The sequence below is a fragment of the Pongo abelii genome, chromosome 15 (assembly GCF_028885655.2).
Source record: "Pongo abelii isolate AG06213 chromosome 15, NHGRI_mPonAbe1-v2.0_pri, whole genome shotgun sequence".
Classification (NCBI taxonomy): Eukaryota; Metazoa; Chordata; class Mammalia; order Primates; family Hominidae; genus Pongo; species Pongo abelii.
The window spans coordinates 24,095,164-24,108,379 of record NC_072000.2 but is presented as its reverse complement, the minus strand read 5'-3'; the positions used below and the strand labels follow the sequence as shown (position 1 = coordinate 24,108,379).

The window sequence follows — 13,216 nt, the reverse complement described above, 5'->3', positions numbered from 1 at the left end:
CAGGGGCCGCAGGGGCAGCCCAGGCAAAGAACGAGCCTGGGATCTGCGCTCCTTCCTCAGCTGGAACCCAACGGGAAGCAGCCGCTAGGGCACTGCCTCCATGGAGAGCAGATGGCGGGAAACTGGCTTCTGCTCCCAATTGCCAGGCGGCCCTTCCGAAACTACCCCTGGCTGAGCGTCCAGGAAGCCTTGAAGCTTAGTCTTGACACTAGTCGACAGCCCCATCTGCCACATACTTATTCGGTGCTGCTTTCTTTGGCAGGACAGCCCAACGCGAGACAGTTTGTATTTCAAATTTAACGGAAACTTTTTTCACTGGTTGCCAAAAGGGGGTGGAAAAACGGTAATTTTGAGGGCTCGTCCGGGATTTGAACCCGGGACCTCTCGCACCCAAAGCGAGAATCATACCCCTAGACCAACGAGCCACTGTGTTGACAGGTTTCTTGCTATCACTCTGAATGTCTCTTTTCCGCCTGCTGTTCTGAAGGTTTTTTTGTTTTGTTTTGTTTTTTTCCTCCGTTGTGACATTTCCCTTTGGCCTTATTTAGTTATTCCTTCCATCTTTACCAAGTTTCAAGTGTGGCTTATTCTCTGGCTTATTCTCCTCGATCCAGACGCAGGATGGGGTGAAGGAAGGCAGCTTTTTAGACTTAAATCACATGCTTGTGTCTCACTGAGCCCGGGGAGCGATTGAAGCCCGCTAAGGCCTGGAGGGAACTTGGAGGGGGCTGAAATAGAGATCGAGGGCCAGAGCTGAGCTCGGTTGCAAGGCCGTAGGGTACTGAGCCCCAGGACAGACACGCGATACGTATATATCTGCCGGCCTTTGGACTTAACGTAGAAGCCAAAATATAACACACTTCGGCAAGACAATAGTGCCTTCCCCCAACTTTTCAAGACGTGATTAACGCAGCTCAACTCGTGGCTAAGCTGTTTCCTTCGGACAAGGGTAAGAGACACAAACAGATTTCATCACGTCAAGATACAGAGATTTTTTGCACAAACGAAGAACAACTGTAAACCCCAAAACAGCAGCTTCTCCTTCGAGCCGGAATCGAACCAGCGACCTAAGGATGACACCACATTAAGTACTACAGTCCTCCGCTCTACCAGCTGAGCTATCGAAGGGAGCCCGGAAAAGAAGTTCCTAAAAACCTCTATTCAAGATATCCTTAACCAGAGACAGGAAAGAAAGAAAGTTCTTTATATCCGGAAAGTGATTACTGCAGAGTCGCAAAGCCAGCTTGTAAGACAGTCCTGCGTCCGAGGTTCTGAGGACAACCTTTCTAAAGCTGTATTCCCCTGCCTCACTGAGGGGCTCCCAAGTAGAGCAGGCGCCCCTGGAACCCGGGCATACCGAGGCTGCACATCCTCTGGGCGCCCGAGGGCTGTTGGCCTCACTGGGCGCGGACCCAGGGGCCTCGCGAGCATGGATGCGTGTGTTTGTGTTTAAGGTGGGGACCGGCACCCGGGCGTCGGAGAACTGGGGGCTGAGGCGGTGGGACGCCCACAATTCTGACTGCGCAACTGTGAACGCCGGAGAGGGCGGGCCTCCAGGCTTAGGCCTGGGCTCCCCGGTGTCCTCACTTCCTGCGCTTCCCTCCCAATCTCGGCTCTTCCGCTTACGCGTCCACAGACACGGGAGGGAGAGGGTGTAGAATGGAGCAGTGGTCCCCAACATTTTTGGCACCAGGGACCGGTTTCGTGGAAGACAGTTTTTCCACGGACCGTGGGGGCGGCGGGGAGGAGTTGGGGGATGGTTTCGGGATGAAACTCTTCCACCTTAGATCATCAGGCATCACTTAGATTCTCATAAGGAGTGCAGTTTAGATCCCTGGCATGCGCAGTTCCCAAGAGGGTTCGCGCTCCTGTGAGATTGTAATGCCACCTCTGATCTCACAGGAGGCGGAGCTCAGGCGGTACTGGTAGCTAGCCCGGAGTTCACCTCCTGCTGTACAGCCGGGTTCCTAACAGGCCATGGGCCGGTGCGCGGCCCAAGGGTTGGGAACCCCCGAAATAGAGGACATCTGGGCAAACCCAATGTTTCTGTGTGAATTCGCTTTCGGAGAAAATATTTTTAGCTCATTCAAAAGGAAGGCCACATTTCTCTGCGTCAAAATCAAATCTAGTGACCCAAGTCTCGCCCCTAAAGTCGGGCCCTTAATTTCCCAAAACCCCACTGGCACATGAAACCTTGCCGCACGCACAGTGAGCATCTATTTTCTGGACTCCTGGCCGGAGCGGCCATCGCTGGCTCTTCGCGTTTCAGAAGGAGAACCTTGATCTGTACTCCAAATATGCCCAGACCCGGGGCTTGAGAATAGCTTAAAGGGCTATTGTCTCACCTAGCTGTCCCCATTTCCCGCCCGGCAGCCAGCAGGGCTCTCGTTGCCAGTCCGCAAGCCAGGGCATCGGCAGAGGCTGACGGCGATTTCCACCGCTTGTGTAATGAATGGATTCCGCCGCATTCCAGGAGCTAAAGCAGCATTACTACTGGAACCTAAAGGAAACGTTCTGCTGAGCTGGTGTTTGGAAGCTCTGAACTGGGGAAAGAAGCTATAATTCGCCACATTTTCTGAGACTTAGTTCAGAAAGACTAGGAGGAGAGTTTTTTTTAAAAACTTGTATCAAGAAATTAATTCCGGAAGGCCCCAGCGAGATTTGAACTCGCGACCCCTGGTTTACAAGACCAGTGCTCTAACCCCTGAGCTATAGGGCCTCACGGAGAAGCTCGCTTTTCTTTCACAGAAAAGGAAAAGATTTGCAGGGCTTCTGCTAACTTCTGAGCATAGAAACTAAGTTAAAACCTGGATGTCGTTTCAATCCATTTCCCAACCACTAGAATTCAGTTCACAGACTCAGTGTTCTTGCTGGAGATGGTGCAAAGTGAAGGCCAGTGACAGGGACCACTACTATCCTAAGATTGGAGAAATCTGCCCAACGCGACAGTCTAACACAGAAAGATTCTCCACTCCCTCACTTCAGACTGAAAATTAAGAACGGAAAACCGGCAGAGGAAGGAGCTCACCACAGGTCTCACTTGAAACTGCTGACATCCGCATTTTGTTTCCTGCTTGACTCAGGAGTTCGTACCAGCAACTGTCTGCCTCCAGATACCTTTCTCACAGCTGCGAGTCTCAGTGCCAGAGCAGGCATCCGTTAATTTGCAGTTTAATTCATTCCTTCATTCAACAAACACGGCATTCCAGTTCTGTGCTAGGCTCTGCACTAAGAATTAGGGATCCAGATATGATCTTTATCCTGAAGTCACAGTCACAGTCTTGTGGAACAAAAGAACTTTAGTTTTCATGAAGGAAAACAATGAAAAGTAGCTGTGCCAGGTGTGAAGGGGCGTTGGCCATGCCAAGGTCCACACATCTACAAAGTGAACCATCCGGGGGTGTCTTCAAGAGGGCATTGGCCTGAGCTGCACTATGAAGGGAGGTGAAGACTTAGACAAAAATGGGAGCAGGGTGGTCCCTGGTAGAATAAAATTACGAGCAAAGTCCAAGAGAAAGACTGAGACATTCAAGGGAACACCGGCTGGGGCAGCAGGTGAGAAGATTAGTAGAAGAAAATAGAAATTCACCAAACATTGATGAGTTTGCGGAATTAATTGAAGGGACGAGCAACCAGAGTCAGAAACACCAGTGACTAGCCATGGTGCAGATGCTCAAACATAAAGCTGCAAAAGGGTAATCGTTATGGGACTGGAAAGGAGGGGATGAGTGAGAGTGTTACAGGGAGGGGCGATTCTGCTGAACCTACATATGAAGTGAAATCAAGAGGAAAGAGAGGGGACTCTCAAAGGTGTCTTGAAGAGGCAAGATAATACTTGCAGAAAAAACGAAGCCTACCTCTTCAGGGTATCTGGAGAGGGCAGAGGGGTGATGCTAGGATTTAGGTAAACTGAATACGAAGTGAAGGTGGAGCAGTTCATGGGAATTGTATGATAGCCAGAATACTTTTGTGTCTAGAGTTTCATGAATTGATAAATGAATTAATCAAATTACATAAGTCATCCGTTGAGTTAGAGACTACGAGTTATGCACTCTTGAAGGAAAAGAATACAGAGAAAACAGCCGAGACTAGAACCTAAGTTTTGAATAGCCCTGTTATAGGCATATGTTATGTTAGTGTGTGCCCAACATCTTTTAAAAATTCTCCTTACATGTGGATATTTCACATATTATAAGTAAGTCTGTCCTAGAACACTTGCTTTCCCAGCTTGCAGCTGAGAATTGGCATGTGACCTGGGCTCCACCAATCAGATGCATCGCCCAGGAAGCTTTCCATTTAGAAACATAAAACAGGAGTACAGGACACCATAGGGAAAACCCATGTTTTTCCAAATATGGTATCAGTGTCAAGTTTTTGGGTATGGGTTTTCTTAAATCCATATACTGCTGTTTTTCTTTAGTTCTGGAAAACTCTCAGTCATTGTGTTAGTTTGCTAGGGCTTCCATAATAAAATACCACAGACTGGGTGACTTAAACAACTGAAATTCATTTTTCTCACAGTCCTGGAGGTCAAAAATCCAAGACCAAAGTGTTGGCAGGTTTTGTTCCTTCTGAGGGCTCTCTCCTTCACTTAGAGATGGCTGGCCTCTTGCTGCCGCCTCACATGGCTGTCCCTCTGTGGGTCCACACCCTTAGCGCCTCTCTTTGTGTCTAAATTTACTCCCCTTATAGGGACACCAGGTTGGATTAGGGCCCACCCTAATGGCCTCATTTTAACTTAATCACCTCTTTAAACGCCCTATCTCCAAATACAGTTACATTCTGGGATACTAGGGATTAGGGCTTCAACATATAAATTTAGGGGAGATACATTTTAACTAATAGTAGCCATTATCTTCTCCTATATTTTTTATATAGATATTTTTATTTTTTTTAGGCTAGTCAAGTGAAGCAGTGGGAGTGGAGAAGGAACAAAGAGACCTGTAACTGCTTGTGATCAATTAGTTGTAAACACCACTGCACTCAGACCAGCCAGCCTCCTATATTGCTTTTACTCTATTTTTTTTTCTCTTTTTGGAACTGAAATTAAACATCTATTAGAGCTTCCTACCTTGTCTTCCATTTATTTTAACCTCTCTTCCATATACATATATATACATATATATATGTATGTATGTATGTATTTGGTCTTTTTCTCTATGTTGCATTCTGGATAACATTTTCTTACCTTTAATACTAATCAGTAATTCTCTCTATAGCTCTGTTTAATCAGCTGTTAGATATGCCCATTAAGTCATTTGTTTTGGTTAAAATGTAATTTCCCATTCTAGAAGTTCTAGTTGATTGTTTTTCAAAACTACTAGGCCAAATTTTTTTATTTCCTGTTTTTTGCAGATATTTTCCAGCTTGTCTCTTATTTCCTTAAGCACAGTAATTATAGTTGTTTTAATATATGTAACTGATAATCCTAATATCTGAATTTTAGGCTGTTGTTTTGTCAATTCATGTTGTTTTGTTTTCTTGTAAAACTTGATCATCTTTGAATGTGTACTGCTCAATGTCTTTGCAAAATTACATGCAGTGAGTTTTTGAGGACAAGATGAATGTTATCTTCCTTTAAAAATATATATATTACTTTTTTTTCTCCCAGGCACTTGGCACTCTATCAGCCCAAGAGGATCCTAAACAAAGTTAATGGCCAGGCATTCTCTGGACCTCCAAGATATGTAAACCCAAGGTGCAAATCAGAATGCTGACCTGTGGTCCCAGCTTCTCAGAAAAACTCCTCACACTTTCTATTTTCCTTTGCTAAGCTCAATTTTTTTCTGCTGAGCTCCAGAACAATTACTAGAAGTAGGAGAACAGATATAGGTGTACTTCTTGTTTGCCCTTACCTTAGGGGAATAGCTCTTTGGAGTTCCAACTTAATATTGGGAGGGTGTCTTAGTAGTCTTCCTACCTCTGGTGGGTGCTGTGTCTTGATGTCTGATCCTCTTGTTTCTCCCACTCAAACAGGCTACCAAAATTATATAGCCCAGCATTTCAGGAATTAACAAATGACTGGGTTTTTTTTGGTTTTTTTTTGTTTGTTTGTTTGTTTGTTTTTGAGATACAGTCTCGCTCTGTTGCCCAGGCTGAAGTGCAGTGGTGCAATCTCGGCTCACTGCAACCTCCACCTCCCAGATTCAAGCAATTCTCCCGCCTCAGCCTCCCGAGTAGCTGGGATTACAAGTGCATGCCACTACATCCGGCTGATTTTTGTATTTTTAGTAGAGACGGGGTATCTGAAGATACCCTGGGTGACAGAGCGAGACTCCATCCCCCCCACAAAAAAAAGTATTTATTTATTTTATTTATTTCTGTTTAGAGATGGGATTTCACCATGTCGCCCAGTCTAGTCTTGAACTGGACTCAAGTAGTCCTCCTGCCTCGGCTTCCCAACGTGCTGGGATTACAGGCGTGAGCTACTGCACCCAGCTGAGATTTGGTAAAAATCTTATGCAATATTTTTAATAATTTTTATTTCAAAAAGGATTGGTCTAAATTAATTAGCCTGCCAATACTAGAAAGGAAATGGCAGTTGTGGGAGCTATAACATCAATCATAGTCCACCACACGGACTGAGAAGCAGAGAAAACAGTACTCCAGAGAAAGCTTAAGGGGGGAGAATGCCAAAGCACAAAATGAAAGAGCGGTGACAGCTGGAATAGTAGCCTGCTCTTTCTATTATATCATCCTTTCCAGAAGACATCGCTGGAAAAGGACAAGATGGTTTGGTGGTGTGGCCAATTAGTCTTAGCAGTTTGTTAGTGTGGTTGAATGGTCTAAGGCACTGAATTGAGGCTCCAGTCTCTTTGGGGACGTGGGTTTAAATCCCACTGCTGCAAGGGTCTTTTGTTCCTACATCAGTAGTAATTATTCAGTGTGTCTTCACTAGAGGGTTGACCTAATGTCAAACCCAACATGTAATTTTTCTCACTGCCTAGCACTGGGCTGGGGGAATGGAGCTGCTGAATGAATAACTCACAGTCTACCCACAGGGAGCTCTTAACAATCAAACACCCAGACCACTAAAAGATGTATTCCCAACTTCTGTTTGAAAGGGAGCTGGTAAGACCTTGCCAAATAAATGACATTTGAGCTGGAATCTTGAAATAACTTTGAAAGTGCAGTATGTGTTCTGTGAAAGGGAAGGATAAGGTAGAGCAGGGAGTAGAGGGGAGCAGGGAGTGAAGTGAGCTTTTGTTTCATTTGCTCCTAAGTGTTAACCTGAAGAAATCTGAGCAGTTACACACAGAATGTAAAATATCCCTACATCCCTGCTACTGACTGCCTCTGGGAACACCCTGCGTTTCCTACAGGATGTTGTCTCTGGTTTCTTCACCTGCCTGTGATCTCCTGCTACAACCCCTTCCCTCACCCACCATTTCTCCTTCAGTATCTGTCCCTCTAGTTCTGTCACTAGGACAGTAAAAAAGATGAGTTAAGCAGGACACAAATCACCAAGGGAGGCAACTGGTCACCGGCTCAGGGAGGTGATATTTCAGAAGATTCAATGCTCAGGCTTGAGCCAACCACAGAAGACCACCTGGACCACAAAGAGTCCAAATATGAGTTTGAAGTCAGAATTTGAGCTCTTTAAGGAGCAACCTTACTTTCTGGCCTTTGAGTGCAGTGCCCTTCCTACCCCATGTGATACCTTTGGTACCCAGGAGGTGCACTGGGCAGGATTTGGCGTCTATCATATCCAAGTTTGAATCCAGGCATTGTCCCTACCTCCAGGCTTTGGGAAGGAGGCAACAGCTCATGTTAGCAGGTGGCGATGGAACCTGATTGGCCGGTGCCTTAAGTAGGCAAGTGATAAGTTTATCCATGTGGCTCTTTACTGTAGTCACCCCTACTGTAGAGGGCTGCCCTGCGTATTGTAGGATGCTTAGTGGCACCCCTGGCCTTTACTCACTGGATGTCAGTAGTAATATGCCCTCCCTACCCAGCTGTGACATCAAAAAAGTCTCTAGACACTGCCAAATGTCCCCTAGGAGGCAAAGCCATCTCTGGAGATGATTATCTCCCAGTGTGTAGCTTGTCTCTTACAGTGTCTTTACCAAGGCAGAAGTTTCTTAATTTTGATGCAGTTAATTTAATTGTGTTTTTCTTTTGTGAGTCATACTTTCAGTGTTGTATCTAAGAAAACTTTCCCCAACACAAGTTGACAAAGATTTTATTATAAAAATTTTAAAGTTGTGGGTTTTATTGGTAGGTCTATGATCTACTTGAGGTTCATTTTTATATGTAGAGCAATGTAGGGATCAAGAATCTTTTTAATTAGCCGGGCATGGTGGCGCGCAACTGTAGTCCCAGCTACTTGGGAGGCTGAGGCAGGAGAATCGCTTGAACCCAGGAGGGGGAAGTTGCAGTGAACCAAGATTACACCACTGCACTCCAGCCTGGGCAACAGAGTGAGACTCCGTCTCAAAAAAAAAAAATTTGTTGTTGCGATTTTTCTAAAGTTTGTTGAGAAAACTACCTTTCTCCACTGAATTGCCCTTGAAGCTTTGCCAACAGTCAATTAACAATATGTATGTGGTTTTATCTCTGTACTCCTGCTCTATAGATCTATTGTTTTAAATTTCTTAATGCCAGTATGACCCTGTCTTAATTATAGCAGTTTTATAATAAATACAATAAAATATAAATAAGTCAGGCAGAGTGAGTCTTCCAACTTTGCTTCTTCCAAAGATGTTTTGGGCATGCTGTCTTTGAATTTGCATATGAATTTTGGAATTAGCATGTCAATTTCTTTAAAAAAAAAACCCTGTTGGGATTTTTCTTGTAATTAGATTAAATCTATAAATAAATTTAGGGATAACTAATATCTTAACAATATTGAGTCTGTTCATGCACAAATATGAAATGTCTCTTGATGTATTTAGGTTTCCTTTCATTTCTCTTAGCATTTTTTTTCAGTGTACAAGTCTTGGACATATTTTATTCCGAAGTATTTTATATTTAATTACTCTGTTGTAAATTGTATTGCTTTTTAAAATGTCAATTTCTGATAGTTCATTACTAGTACATACAATTATACGTATGTATATACAATTTATAAAATAATATATGCCAAGCCTGGCCAACATAGCAAAGCTCCATTTCTACAAAAAATGTTTTTAAAAAATTATCCAGCTGAGGCTGGGCATGGCTCACACCTTTAATCCCAGGAGTCCATTCAGTCGGTTGTGGGTGCTTAAAATTAGTTTGGCTTAAAAATCATTCATTTTCAACCCTCAGAGGCTAACTTGAGGTACATATTCTAAAAGTATTAGCTTCTTTGTGACAGAGCTTATAGAAAAGATGGGAGAGAGATGCTGCTCCCAGCACCAGCATAATTGCCTAATGGGTTCATCTTGCCCTTGCCCAGAAAAGCTGATTTACTGAGACAGTGTTATTGCAATGAAGAGTTTAGTAAATGCAGAGCCAACTAAATGGAAGACTGGAGTTTTGTTATTACTCAAATCAGCCTCCCCGAAAATTCAGAGGCTAGGGTTTTTCTTTTTTTTAAGACGGAGTCTCGCTCTGTCACCCAGGCTGGAGTGCAGTGGCGCGATCTCGGCTCACTGCAAGCTCCGCCTCCCGGGCTCATGCCATTCTCCTGCCTCAGCCTCCCGAGTAGCTGGGACTACAGGCGCCCACCACCACGCCCGGCACATTTTTTGTATTTTTAGTGGAGACGGGGTTTCACTGTTTTAGCCAGGATGGTCTCGAACTGCTGACCTCGTGATCCGCCTGCCTCGGGCTCCCAAAGTGCTGGGATTACAGGCGTGAGCCACCGCGCCCGGCCGAGGCTAGGATTTTTCAAGGATAGTTGTGAGACAGCCAGGTGGAAGGGGGTCCCTGCAGACTCCCTGACCAGCCTGCGCACGGGGACGAATGCGCACTAGGGTGGAACCTCGGGAAGTTAGTGCCATTCGCAGCGAGGAGGAGCCTGGCCCCATCTCTTCCTGGGAGGAGCCTGGGATTTGAAGGCCTGGGCGGCAAGTGCTCTAGCAGGGACTCTGGCCTAGCAGAGTCCCCCTTTTCTTCCTTTTTCACCCAATAAAACCCTGTCTTACTCACCATTCCAATTGTCTGCGAGCCTGAATTTTCGTGGCCGGGGGACAAAGAACCCTGTCTTGAGCTGAACTAAAGAAAAGTCCCGCAACATTTGGGCAGGCAGGGGAATGCTGATTAGTTAGGTCAGAGATAAAATCATAGGGAGTCGGAGCTTGCCTTCTCTCACTGAGTCAGTTCCTGAGAGGGGGCCAGTTTACCCATCTCGGTGACGCCAGCTGATCCATTCAGAATGCAGTCTGAAAAATACCTTGAACAGCAATCTTAGATTTTTACAATAATAATGTAATATAGGAGCAATTGAGGAGGTTACGATCTTGTGGCCTCTGGCTATATGACTCCTGAGTCATAATTTCTAATACTGTGGGCTAAGTTGTTACTTTTACAAAGGAGGTCTGACCCCAAGCAAGGAGGGGGTTTGCTTCATGAAGGGGCTGTTGTCATGTTTGTCTTAAAGTTAAACTACAAACTAAATTCCTCCCATGGTTTGCTTGGCATACGCCCAGAAATGAGCAAAGGAAGCTTGGAGGTTAGAAGCAAGATCGAGTTGGTATCCGGGTGCGGTGGCTCACGCCTGTAATCCCAGCACTTTGGGAGGCCAAGGCGGGCAGATCACTTGGGGTCAATAGTTGGAAACCAGCCTGGCCAACATGGTGAACACCCATCTCTACTAAAATATACAAAAATTAGCCGGGAGTAGTGGTGCACGCCTGTAATCCTAGATACTCGGGAGGCTGAGGCAGGAGAATCGCTTGAACCCGGGAGGCGGAGGTTGCAGCGAGCCGAGATTGCACCACTGCGCTCCAGCCTGGGCAACAGAGCAAGACTCCGTCTCGGGAAAAAAAAAAAAAAAAAAGATGGAGTTGGTTACATCAGACTTCTTTCACTGTTATAATTTTTGTAAAGGTGGTTTCACCAGCGGCACTCTTCCCATAGCTTCTACTGAGAAACTGGGGAGATTGCTGGAGGTGGGGAATCTGGGTCTAGTGAAGGTCTCAGGCAGTCTGCACTGACACTGATTTTCCAGCTCAGGAGAGACAAAGTAGTCATAGTGGGCCCATGTTTCCCCAGTGTGTCAACCCAAAAGGTTAAAATAATAGGCACTATGGACTTAAAGAAATCAAAATTAATTTTGTCCCAAACCAAGAACAGTAGCCTGGAACACAAACAGTGCAAACTGAGAATGTGTCCAGGAGTGGGTTACATGAGGCACGGTATTTACATGTTTTTTCTAAATAAAAAATCAAAGAAGGGGGCAGTGAAGCAAAGGTGACATTTTTACAGTTTTGACTGATGTTTAGTGATGTTATACACAGACAAACCAAATGTGTGTTTAACATATATAGGAAGAGGGTAACAAGTAAACGAGTATGTACGCATCTTAGGGTTTGGAGGGGAATGACTGACATTATCCTGCTGTTAGAAAAAGGAAAATTCAAAGAAAATGTTAACATGGGCCCACAATGGCTGCAGTTGAGCATATGAGTAATAAAACCCAGGCCTATAAACTAAAGCTGACCTCTTTCCTGTGTAACTGGAGTTTGTTAAATATTTCACTGACAGGGACTGGTCATAAACCTGTTTATCAGATGTAGAACAAAGACAGAACGGAATTAGTCACCCTCCCTCCACCAGACTCTAAGATGCTTAACCTTTCTCCCTACTCACTCAACTGCATATTTACCTTATGTATGGTGTCACTGAGCACTCATCAGAATCACAAGAATGTAACCATTGTTTCACTAACCACTTCTCCCTCCTTCTGTGCCACACATATCCCTGTCATGCTGCTATAAAGACACATGCACACGTATGTTTATTGCGGCACTATTCACAATAGCAAAGACTTGGAACCAACCCAAATGTCCAACAATGATAGACTGGATTAAGAAAATGTGGCACATATACACCATGGAATACTATGCAGCCATAAAAAAGGATGAGTTCATGTCCTTTGTAGGGACAGGGATGAAATTGGAAATCATCATTCTCAGTAAACTATCGCAAGGACAAAAAACCAAACACCGCATGTTCTCACTCATAGATGGGAATTGAACAATGAGAACACATGGACACAGGAAGGGGAACATCACACTCTGGGGACTGTTGTGGGGTGGGGGGAGGGGGGAGGGATAGCATTAGGAGATATATCTAATGCTAAATGACGAGTTAATGGGTACAGCACAGCAGCATGGCACATGTATACATATGTAACTAACCTGCACATTGTGCACATGTACCCTAAAACTTAAAATATAATAATAATAAAAAGAAGATATTCAAAAGAAAAAAAAAGAAAATTTAAATATACTGTGCCTCATGTAAACTACTTTGGGACCTATTGTAGGTCTATTCTAAGTCTGTGTTCTCAGGCATAACTCCTCAAACTTGGCTGAGAATAAATCTAAACATGACTTCTTTAAGTTCAAGTGCCTGTTATGTGACTTTTTAGTTGACACTGCCTTTGTGCTTCATCTGCTAGGCAAGGTTACAATCAGTACACATCAGTGAAAACATCTGACATGGCTGGGCGTGGTGGCTCACGTCTGTAATCCCAAACTTTGGGAGGCAGACGTAGGTGGTTCACCTGAGTTCAGGATTTTGAGACCAGCTTGCCCAACATGGCAAAACCCTGACTCTGCTAAAAAAAAAAAAAAAAAAAGAAAAAAAAAATACAAAAGTAGCCAGACATGGTGGTGCGTGCCTATAGTCCCACCTACTTGGGAGGCTGAGGCAGGAGGATCACTTGAACCCAGGAGGCATCAGGATGCAGTGAGCCGAAATCATGCCACTGCACTCCAGCCTGGGTAACAGAGAAAGACTCTGTCTCAAAAAAAAAAAAAAAAAAAAGACAAAAAAAGACAAACTTTAGCCTTTCAGGCTAGAGTTCAGCTTTAGTTCATAGGTCTAGTTTCTATTACCTATATGCCCAACCTGCAGCCATCTTGGGCCGCTTTTAAACATTGTTCTTTCAGATTTTCCTTTTTCTGACAAGTGCCATGCAGGAAAAATCAGGAGGGGGATGGGGGCAAGGGCTTTGTCCAGGCGACATTTATGCAGATTGTATTCCTAGTCTGGTCTGGGGCCTTGTCTTCTTGTATGATGACTTTGGGAGGAGGGTTGCAATTGCTTGAGCCTAGAGACAAAT

The 13,216-nt window shown here is 44.7% G+C and overlaps 3 non-coding genes across 3 annotated transcripts; all 3 read right to left on the bottom strand.

Annotated features, from left to right (window-relative positions):
* Positions 1 to 353: 353 nt before the first annotated feature.
* Positions 354 to 425, bottom strand: TRNAP-UGG (transfer RNA proline (anticodon UGG)). Its single transcript has one exon. It is a non-coding gene; the product is annotated as a tRNA-Pro (tRNA).
* A 614-nt stretch (positions 426 to 1,039) lies between these two features.
* Positions 1,040 to 1,128, bottom strand: TRNAY-GUA (transfer RNA tyrosine (anticodon GUA)). The gene is given in 2 exon segments: positions 1,040 to 1,075; positions 1,092 to 1,128. It is a non-coding gene; the product is annotated as a tRNA-Tyr (tRNA).
* A 1,518-nt stretch (positions 1,129 to 2,646) lies between these two features.
* Positions 2,647 to 2,719, bottom strand: TRNAT-UGU (transfer RNA threonine (anticodon UGU)). The gene has a single exon. It is a non-coding gene; the product is annotated as a tRNA-Thr (tRNA).
* Between the last annotated feature and the right edge of the window lie 10,497 nt (positions 2,720 to 13,216).